At 54.9% G+C, this 10,737-nt stretch overlaps 1 pseudogene; it reads left to right on the plus strand.

Moving 5' to 3' along the window:
• The window catches only part of LOC131478848 (transmembrane protein 266-like), a 32,923-nt pseudogene extending 24,554 nt beyond the window's left edge, over positions 1-8,369 (plus strand).
• The last annotated feature ends 2,368 nt before the right edge of the window (positions 8,370-10,737 follow it).

A 10,737-nucleotide genomic window follows, 5' to 3' on the forward strand; every position in this document is an offset into this window, starting at 1 on the left:
CTGGGCTGGTGATGGGCATCAGGGATGCTAGCCTGGTCAGGACAGGGCCCTATTCTCCTGGGACTCGGGGAGCTGGGCTGTTGTTGCATACCAGGGCGACACCTGCTATGATGCAGACTTCATAAGACACATGCTTGGGGGCTCTGTGTGCCAACACGGGGAAGGCCTGCAGAGGAGCTGGCATGGAGTTAGGGCCACCTGAGATCTGGGCAATGTGTGGGTGGGGCACAGGTGTGGGAATTGTATCTGGGGAGCTGTAGGCTATTCTGAGTGTGGGCGAAAGGGCAGGGATGGGAGGCAAGCTTAGGCAGGGCCTCCAGGGATAACCAGGGTGTTAGAAGTGGGATTGGGGGTTTCTTAGGCTGGCTTCTGGAGTTTTCTGGCTGCTGTTGGGGGTCAGGGCCCACTGAGGTGAGAGAGGTCCTGCGTGTGGGCAGAGAAGGAGATAGAGGAAGGAATCTCTTTCAAGCCCAGAAGCTGAGGGTGAGCAGTCCCCAGTCTACTCCTCGTGGGCCAGCAAATGTTCTGTTTTGCTGGGCTTGGCCTCATGGATCCTCCAGCACAGGTCCACTCCTGGAAGCCCATAGCTCCTTCCTACTTCCTGGTCTGGCAGAGAACACCTGCTCCCTGCTGTACACACCACATCAACAATGCATGAGCCATGCGGGCAGAGCAAACATCAACATTTGCCAGTGTCAAGCAGCCTTCCCCCTCCTCCCACCCACACAGAGATTCCACCACAACCCCTGGTCCTGGCCTATCCCACTCCCTACCCAGTTGGAACCCCGGTTCCTGCCATCTTGGTTTGGTCATGCCCTAGGAATGTGGCCTCCTCCCCAGGGAGCTGGGAGATGCCCACAGACTGCACAGAAAGGTGCCAAAAAATGAAGACAGATTCAATCCGCCACCCCCTTCCCAGGCACTGACATCTGGGACACAGATGAACAGAAACCAACCAAGGGAACCTGGTAAAAATACCTGAACCTGTCATCTTGGTTAAGGTGGCAAAAAGGGCCAGATGGGATCCCAGTGGGGCCATGGCAGGGTGGGGGTGGAGGAGTTGCCTGGCCAAAACTTGGGGCCTTTGTGGGTCACCAGCCAGGCTGTGCCCCAGGAACAAGAAGGCAGAGACCCTGCATCTTCAGCTGTACTTTGAGACCCACCTGGACAGCCAAACCCCTGAAAACGTGACTCTCAGCCGAGGAGTGTCACAGGAGCAGGTGTGTGTGCCCAGGAGGAAGAACAGTCTCCTTGCACAGTGACCTAATCCAGAACATGGGGACCACACTATTGCCCACTCCCTGCAGGAGGCTCGGCAACACATGGCCTGTCTCCTGAGCAAACAAAATGCCTGGGCATCTCTGACGGAGGGAACTGGGGCTGGGAGGGGGCCTTCTCAGGCCCTTGCCCCAGCTTCTGGCCACTCTGGCTATTGTTGGTATGTGGGGAGGGGCTACCCCCTAAACCCTGCTGCTTCCCTAAGAAAAGGCCTGGGAGCTTGCACACAGAGGGCTCACCTTTGTGCTCAGAGAAGGAGCTGAAAGACAGGAATAGCAGTAGGGAAACCTCCGGAAAGGGGTCTGCTGTTGTTCCAGGGGGCTCCTTCCCATCCTGCAATTCAGCACAACGGCCTGTTAGATGGAATATTCTAGCCCTCCATCCACCCTGGAAAGTGTGTGTGTGTGTGTGTGTGTGTGTGTGTGTGTGTGTGTGTGTGTCAAACTGGAAGTGATTTGTAAAGCGGCTGATAGCTTCAGTGACAAGCCCATTTAGCTGATAAAATTAGCCATCAGAGGAATAAGTTATGTTATTCTTTTGCCAAGATTTAGATTTATGGCCACCCACCACCCCACCCCCATCATCTTCACAGTGGATGGAGAGGGGCCAAGGTCCTTCCCAGTGTCACTGGGCACCTAAATCATGTGTTTGTAACTGCCTCCGATTTTTACTGCGACCAACAATGGTGATGCCAATGGAAATAAACATTGGGTGCTGTGCCAGAAGCAGATGGGTCGGAAAGCAGGGCAGTCGGTGCCGACCGCACTAATAGGATGCAATAGGGTTATTGCTGTTGCATTAGACCCCATCGAGCTTTTGGCCCAAGTGTGCATTGATCAGGCCCAGGGCCTGTGTTGACTGAACTCCTTAGCCAGCCCATTAAGGAGCGCTGGGTGTGGCTGCCCAGCTGCCTGGACAGGTCTGGTCCCACCTGGGCAAATGTTAAAAGCCTGGCCCCTCCAGTAATGCATGCAGAGGACTTCCCTGTGGACCCTGCCTGATCTGGGTAAATTCTCTAATTGGAAATGCTTTGTGATGTGCATTTAGGTAGGGCTCTGGGTGTGCCTTATTTCTTCTTAACTCTGGGCATGGTCTCAGGCCTGTCTGTTGGTGGAATACTCGCTCCACTTTGTCACCCAGGCCACCACTGTGCACCTTTTTTTCCAAGGGCTATGCTGGCCCTTGCCACTCATTCTGAGCAGGTGTCTGGGTAGGGACTTTTTGGCATTTGTTGTCTGTTAAGGGTGTCTTAGTTTATGAGACTTGTGGCTTGAGGTTTCTTATTAGGTTTGGAAGGTTCTTGTCTGTGACTTCTCTGTTCAATTGCTCCTACCCATTCTCTCATTGCTCTCACCCTGGGGTTCTAAATGTGAGTATGTTACATCATTTGATCAACACTCACACCTCTGTTACAGCCTGTCCTATTCCCCTATTTTCTCTCACCTCCCACCTCTGTCTTCTTGCTGTAAGCTCTGATAATTCTCTAGAAACCTATCTTTAAGTTTAACAAATCTGTCTTCTACTATATCCAGTATACTATGAATCCCATCTACCCATATACTTAATATATAATAACATTATGCATGTGATATATATTACGTATTGTTTTCAAAATTTGTATCTGACTTTGAGTCTAGTTCTCTGAAGAAACAGTGCATTCATTTTGTCCATCTTTTCCACTATTTCCTTTAACATATTACTGATATTTATTTTTTTTTAAAGTTAGTTGAATAGCAGAGTGACAGAGACAGATCCCCCGTGCGCTGGCTCCCTTCCCACATGGCCACAGCAGCTGGGTCCAGGCTGAAGCCAGGAGCCCAAAATTCCATCCAGGTCTCCTGTGGGGCGGCGGGGTAGGGGTCTGAGCTACTGGGCCATCATCTGTTGCCTTCCCAGAGCAAGGAGGTGGGTCGGGAGTGAAGCAGTTGGGACTGGTCCTGGCTTTCTGATATGGGATGATGGCATTGCAGGTGGTAGCTTAGCTCAAGACACCAAAATACCAGCCCCTAATCAGTTATTTTGAATTCCCTATCTGTTAACTCAAATGTTTATACAGGCGAGCTTCTGTGTGCTGCTTTACATATTGGTCATCAACCACTTTTCCTGCTTGTTGGCATGACTAGTCATTCTTCCTATAGGCAACACACTGTTGATGACACACGAAGATTCTGGCTTGCGTTATCTGACACTGAAGAGTTGGGTCTTCTGTGAATGGGACATTCCCAGCAGGAAGCCAGAGACAGCACAGAGAGCACTTGTACTTTGTCCCCACCCAGGTGCTGCTCTGGGGCCGGTGCAGACAGAGCTCGCCACAGATTCAGCACTCCTCCACTCACCTTACTGGCCACCCAGTGAGGCTGAGGTGCCGAGGCACATGTGGACCTACTCAGGGTCTGGGTTCAGGCTCCTGACTGCCCTGGAGGGTGTAACCCCTGACCTGTCCTGGCCCCTGAACTCAATGAGTCCCTCCCATCCTGCTCAGAGGGCTACAGGCCCCCGTAGTCCTGAGGGCTGCCAGTAGGGTTATGGGACCCTGCTTTGCCACGGGTGCACTGTAGCTTCTGGCCTTTCCATCTTCTGTCCAGCATGGAGGCCACTCCCCATCTGAGGGGTCCTGATGTGCTGGGATCCCTTGATGACCTGGAAGTTGGCTTTGAGGAGCACTCATGTTAGAATGCATCCACATGCATCCAGAACCACTCTCTGAAAGTCACACCAGAGTCTTCTAGGGCCATCACAGCTGAGGTCAGAGCTCAGAGCAACCAGACCCCTCTGCGGTGCTCCTGGGAGGAGTCACTGGCTCCTCACAGTGAAGGACTGAGTGCACCCAGCCACTTCCACTCTCTCGACATAAAGCATTTCAATCTAAGCCATGTGCCTCTTTCCACCTCCGCGATCACCTCCAGACTGGACTGTTGCCATGGCCCCCCTGGCCTCGTGTGGTCCACCATCTACTCTGCTATCTTCACAGTCCCTTCACAGCCTGTCACTGCACGCTGCCTCCACCACTCCAATATTCAGGCCAAAGCATACCAGTGGCTTCTGTGGCTCTTCAAATACAGGCAGACTCTGTCCTTCACACGCCCTGATGTGCTGTGAGGCTCAGCTAATGGGGCCCCTGCCACCTCCCCAGCCCCTCTGAACTGTCAGCTAGCTCTCTGTTCTACATCATCTGCTGCCAGCCCCACCCCAGGGCTCCCTGGCTCCCCACGGGATTCTTGTCCTTCTGCCTTTACTTGCACTCACCTCTCAGCTAGGGGAGGAAATCTCATTCTAAACCACGGAACAGTTTCAATGTGGACCCTTGTTTTACCTGGCCTCTTGGCAGGTGACTAGGAGAACTACCACATGTTTGGAGTTTGCCTCTTCAGCTTAGGACATGTTTCTGTGTGTGGGCCTGCATGTGGGGGCTCAAGCAGGGCCAGTCCTGGCTGGCCTCTGACTGTCTGGCCAGAATTCCAGTGGGACACTCTTGGGCAGCTCCATATCAATTACAAGCCATCAATAATGCATCCTTTTAGAGTGGCCAGGAAGCCATTAGCCAGGCCTGTGGGGCCAGATGCATGGGCTTGGAGAAAGTGGACAGGGTGTGCCCATAGGAAGTTCAGATCACGCAGGGCCAGGCAGGACTCCCAGGCCAGTAGGGCTGGGAAGGTTGCCTTACAGGCCCTCTGAGATCTGCTGCCAGAGGGGTAGCTTGCATGCTGTCCCCCTACACAGAAGGCACCCAGTCATGAAGCAACCCAACCCTGTTTTCTGGCCCTTTGAAGCCCCCAGCCCATGTAACTACTTGGTTTTGAGGTCCCAGAGCCTGAGATCAGAAATTAGGGCTGAGTCTGGGACTAGGGTTAGAGGATCAGAGCCCCAAGTGTGTCTGGGATCAGGAATCAGGGCTCAGAGTATGTCTGGGATCAGGGCTCAGTGTGGCTGGGATCAAGGCCCTGAGTATGGCCAGCATCAGGGCTTAGGGCATGGCCAGGACTAGGACTTAACCAACGACCAGGGTCAGGGGCCAGTGTGTGGCCAGGGTCAGAACTTCATGTGCAGCTAGCACTGAAGTTCAGTCTTGGTCTCAGCTTTGGGCTAAGGTCAGAGCTCATACTGTAGCTAGAGTTTGGGGCTTGATCTAAAGTACAGAATTTCATGCAATTAACAAGTTTCATGCCTTTGCTTATTCATTTTTAATTCAAGACTGTTTCTTGGGTGCCTCCTGGGCACCAGGCACCAAAGCAGACCCGGGGTGTGAAAACTCTGGCGGGGAGCGGAGAACAGAAGAGTTGCTTGTACAGCTGTGGTACACACTTCCTCTCAGCTCCCTGTGACATCCTGACGACAGTCTACAGTCGCTGACATCACACAGACTCCTCTTCAAGCCCATTCCCTCACCAGCACATGGCTCCCTGGGGGCAGAAGGAAGGGGATGCTGGGAGTCCCTAAGGGAAATGGTGATGGAACCACACCCTGCTCTCCTCCCCCAAACGCCACTCAAATGATAGGAAGAGAAAAAAGAATCATAAAGTACAGAGAATCATAGAGAGACAGGTGGCTAGGAGAGGGTAGAGAGCAGACAGGAGACAGCTGATCTAGCGGACTGCAGATGGGAGAGTTAATTACTAGGGCACCTGCTGCAGGGGTCAGGGGAGGCATGACTAATTCTCCTTTGAAAATCCCTGGAGTCCAGGAAGAAGGAGACGGGGTGAAGCTGGCCTTGAGGCAGGGCTTTGGCTAAGTCTGCACACAGGGGCGGGCTTTTTTTTTTTTTTTTTTTTTGCAGTAGTTGGGATACCGACACCACTTGGGGTACCCACATCTGATGCTGCGGTGCTCTGTTTCTGATCAGATTCCTACTGGTGTACACCCTGGAAGGCTCAAATACTTGGATCCCTATCAGCCATGTGGAAGACCTGCATGGAGTACTGGGCTCCTGGATGTGGCCTGGCCCAGCCATGGGTAGGTATTACAGGAGATCTATATCTATGTCTGTATCTTTATCTATCTATATAGATAATACAGATATAGATATTAAGGATTCATTTATTTTACTTGAAAGAGTTAGTAAAGAGAGAGATCTGCCACCCATTGGTTCACTCCCCAAATGGCCAGAGCTAAGCCAGGCCAAAGCCAGGAGGCAGGAGCTTCCTCCAGGTCTCCCATATGGGGACAGAGTCCCAAGGCTTTGGGTCATCCTTGACTGCTTTCTCAGGCCATAAGCAGGGAGCTGGATGGGAAGTGGAGCAGCTGGGACTCAAATGGGCACCCACATGGGATTAGCCACTATACCACTGCACCAGCGCCTGCTCAGGACATTTAAGGACTGGATCAGCAGATGGGGGAGCTCTGTCCCTTTGTTCCCCCTCTCTCTACCTGTATAAATCAAATGGAAATAAATCTTTTTCAAAAATGTGCACACAAAATATTCAAGTGTAGGTTAGGCAGAGGTGCACTAACCATCCCCAGTTCCCTCCACCCGCCCTCCCCATCTCATACTTTCCTGCACAGTACAGAGCCAACTCGAGGTTTTATCCATAGGCAAGAAACTAAAGGCCTCTCTGGGAAACCTGAACAATGCCAGAGAGAAAGCCCACAGACACTAACCCAGAGTGGCTGCTGGATGCCAGCTTTGCTGGTGTTCGTGACTGCTTTTATTAGTGTGCATGTTTGACTTTCCTAAAGAGAAAAACTAAGAGAACATTAAAATAAACACACACAAAATGCCAGAAGGTGGTAAGCATGATGCCGAGCACTCAGACAGGCTGCTGTGACCCACGGCCTGGGCCAGCTACCTTCCACGAAAGGTCAGGGGTTGTAGGATGAAGAAGCAGTTGGGGAAATGACCCTGAGAGCGCATGGTCTCTGAATCTTCAAGGGACAGTGAGCTTGTGTGGAGGGGCTGGCAATGGGAAAGAGGGTGAGACTGTTGGCCAGGTGGGCACTGGCAGACAGTGCACCTGCAAGGCTTCAGGAGTTTCCCAAGAGAGGTGGGACACCATGGCGTTTGAGTGACAGGGACGTCGCAGTCTGCAGTGATCTTATGGGACCCTCATGGCTCCAGCTGGGAGTGGGGAGGGCCGGTGCTGGTGGGGGATAAGGAGTGTGGCTGCCCAGGTGCAGGCGAGTGCTGACCGTGGGGACAGTGGACACCGGGGAGGAGGCAGCCATGGCCAGCACTTGGAGGTAGAGCTGGACTGGGGCACAGGTGTTTGGGTGAGGGAGAGTGACAGGCCATGTACACTTGAAGAAGGTGCAGCTGAAATGGACTGAGGCTATCGGAGGAGCAGGTTTCGCTCCTGTTTCCAGCAGCTTGAGTTGGCATTGGAGGTGTGGGCCTGACATTCCGGGAGAGGTCAGGACAGGCTGCGTGTACTTGGCCATCACCAGCCAGGAGGGAACTTCCAGTTGGGGAGGGCAGGCAGGGCAGGGGAGGTGGGAAGGAGGGGGCAGGCAGACAGGGGGCTGTGCATGCTCCCGGCTGCTGCCCCTTGAGCAGAGGACACAGAGTTCTCCCTGCCCCAATGCCCTACCCCATCTTTTATTGTCACAGTACAGTTACCCCGAATGCCAACAACCACAAGCCACAGACACAGAAGGCCAAAATTAAACCAAAATTAAAATGTGTGGTTTTCATAAAGCCCCCTGATGGGGCAACCCAGGTCCTTTAAAGAGGTGAAAACTTATGGAAAAAGGTTGGGGAGGGAGAGACAGATCCAAGGCCACATGGCCAGAGCGCGGCAGGGGACAGAGCAGGCGGGGGCCCTAGACCAGGGTGGGCTCGTCCGATGGACACGCGCACGAGGCAGTCACTTTACCAACTCACTCCTCCCCTTTGGGGACAAACCCTGCCAGGGTTCCTGTCCCCCACCTCCCCACCCAGCCGACGTGCCTGGCCCTTCTCCCTCTGCAGTTTGAGATCCGGCAGCTGCGTGCACACTTGGCGCAGCAAGACCTGGATTTGGCCGCGGAGCGGGAGGCGGCGCTACAGGACCCGCACGTGCTACGCCAGCCACACAGCCGCTACAAGGTGGTGGAGGCCGGCGTGTGGGACGAGGAAACGGTGGCCGAGAGCGGCGTGGAGGAGATGCTACCCTCGCCAAGTGAGCCTCCGGAAGTGGGTCTCAGTGCTCCTGCCGCGTCCACTGCGCAGCTGTGCACCTGCGCCCTCTGCTTCGTGCCTGATGCGGGACATTCGGAGGTTAGCACCATTAAACCAAGGGAAATTGTTAGGGAATGTGGGCCTCTGGCCCAGGGCCACAGGACTGTAGAACACAGCAGATAGAGGCTCTGATCTCTTGCTGACTGACCCCAAGAATGTAGCTGTGACCCCTGCAGGTGGCCTTGGTTTTCCCATGCAGAGTGTTGCCCTTGGTGAAGAAAGGACCTCGAGGCTCTGCTACTGGCCTGGGGGATCAGTCACCCTCTTAACACCTGGGACGTGCAACAAAATCGTTTAGCCTGCAGAAGCTGGAGAGGCTGGGTGGCTGGCAGTGAGGCCCAGGGGCTGTTGGAGAGGCTGGGTGACTGACAGTGAGGCCCAGGTGCTGTTGGTGATGTTGGGTGGCGGGCAGTGAGGCCCAGGTGCTGTTGGTGATGTTGGGTGGCGGGCAGTGAGGCCCAGGTGCTGTTGGTGATGTTGGGTGGTGTGCAGTGAGGTCCAGGGGCTGTTGGAGAGGCTGTTGGTGAACAGTGAGGCCCAGGGGCTGTTGGTGATGCTGGGTGGCTGACAGTGAGGCCCAGGTGCTGTTGGTGATGCTGGGTGGCGGGCAGTGAGGTCCAGGGGCTGTTGGAGAGGCTGTTGGTGAACAGTGAGGCCCAGGGGCTGTTGGTGATGCTGGGTGGCAGGCAGTGAGGCCCAGGGGCTGTTGGAGAGGCTGTTGGTGAACAGTGAGGCCCAGGGGCTGTTGGTGATGCTGGGTGGTGGGCAGTGAGGCCCAGGGGCTGTTGGTGAGGCTGGATGGCGGACAGTGAGGCCCAGGTGCTGGTGGTGATGCTGGGTGGCGGGCAGTGAGGCCCAGGGGCTGTTGGTGATGCTGGGTGGCAGGCAGTGAGGCCCAGGGGCTATTGGTGACACTGCAGAACTGGGGACAGTGCGGTCCAGGGGCTATTGGTGACACTGGGCTAAGGCCCAGGGCTGTTGGCAATGCTGCACGACTTGAGGCAGACATCTGGGGAAGAACAGGGCAGGGGCCTCACTTCGCACTTGCTGTCTCTGGCTTGTGCCTAAGCCTTCTGCGTCAGCAGGATCTGGAGGTGGGGGGATCACCTGCTCCCTCAGAGTACCCTCCCCTCTAACTGATCCCACAGCCGCTCTGCCAGTCTAGGACTCTACTGTACCTTCACTGGGAATTATTCTGGACAGTTTTGAATGGAGGACTTGCACCTTCCTGTCTCACATTTGATGGAGCAAGCTTTGTTTCAAACCCCCAACTTGGGGTCTTCTGTCCTGGTTTGCTGGGGCTTATGCAGGTCCCGGTGCCCGAAGCTCATGGTCCCAGATACCTGACCACCTCAAGTCATCTGGAGCAGGCAATCACCCATCCTAGTCTGGGCTGACATAGGTTCTTCCCCCGAGAGAGGGAGGGAGAGAAAAAAAAATAGGGAGAAAGGGAAGGAGAATGGATTCCAGCAGCAACGGTTCCCTGCCAGCAGATGGGACAGACCAGGGGCTGCAGAAAGCAGCTGCCCCTCCATCTGAGCTGCACCAAAGTGCTGAGTGTCACACGCCACCAGGCAGACCCCAGACTCCTGAGCATAAGGAGGGTGGGCTGTGCGAAACCTAGGATTCAAACTCCAGGGCATGCCTGGCAGTCCCTGCTCAGCTTCCACCCGCGCTGCAGCCACAGCAGCTGTGGGGACAGGAAGCTCTCCAACTCCTACTGAGCCCTCCAGCTCCTGGGACAGATGCGTCCACCCCTCCCCACCCCCACTCACTGTACTGCTGTTGTCTTAACATCATGGGAGGAACCTGTCTGTGAGGCAAGAACTTCTGAAGGTCCCTCAAGTAATGTGAGCTGAAGGGCCACAGAAACCATGCCCAGCTGCCGGCTCCGGTGATGGAGTCCTTTGCATCTGGCTGATTTTGGGTGGCACTCAGGGAGCCCAGAGCAGGTGAACATGGCCCCAGCTTCTACCTCTGCCATGCCAACAGCAGGAGGACAGGGGCTGAAACTGTTGGGAGAACGGGCTGTAGAGCAGGGCAGTGAGGAGCCCCTGGAGAGGCTCAGTCCAGCTGGCAGCCATGGGGTCCCTGGTGATTCCTGTGGAGGAGCAAACAGGCACTGAGGGAGGTCCGCAGGTGCTCACCCTTAAGCCTGGTCTGCCAGCCACATGTCCTGGCTCAGGGCGTGGTCTGGCCATGTGGGCATGGACAGGTGTACACTTCTGGGCAAGGCCACTCATCTGGCCACGTGTCCCATGCTCTGGCCCCGTGGCTGGGTGTGCTCTTGGTTACAATGGACCTGGCAT

The sequence above is a fragment of the Ochotona princeps genome, unplaced genomic scaffold (assembly GCF_030435755.1).
Source record: "Ochotona princeps isolate mOchPri1 unplaced genomic scaffold, mOchPri1.hap1 HAP1_SCAFFOLD_135, whole genome shotgun sequence".
Classification (NCBI taxonomy): Eukaryota; Metazoa; Chordata; class Mammalia; order Lagomorpha; family Ochotonidae; genus Ochotona; species Ochotona princeps.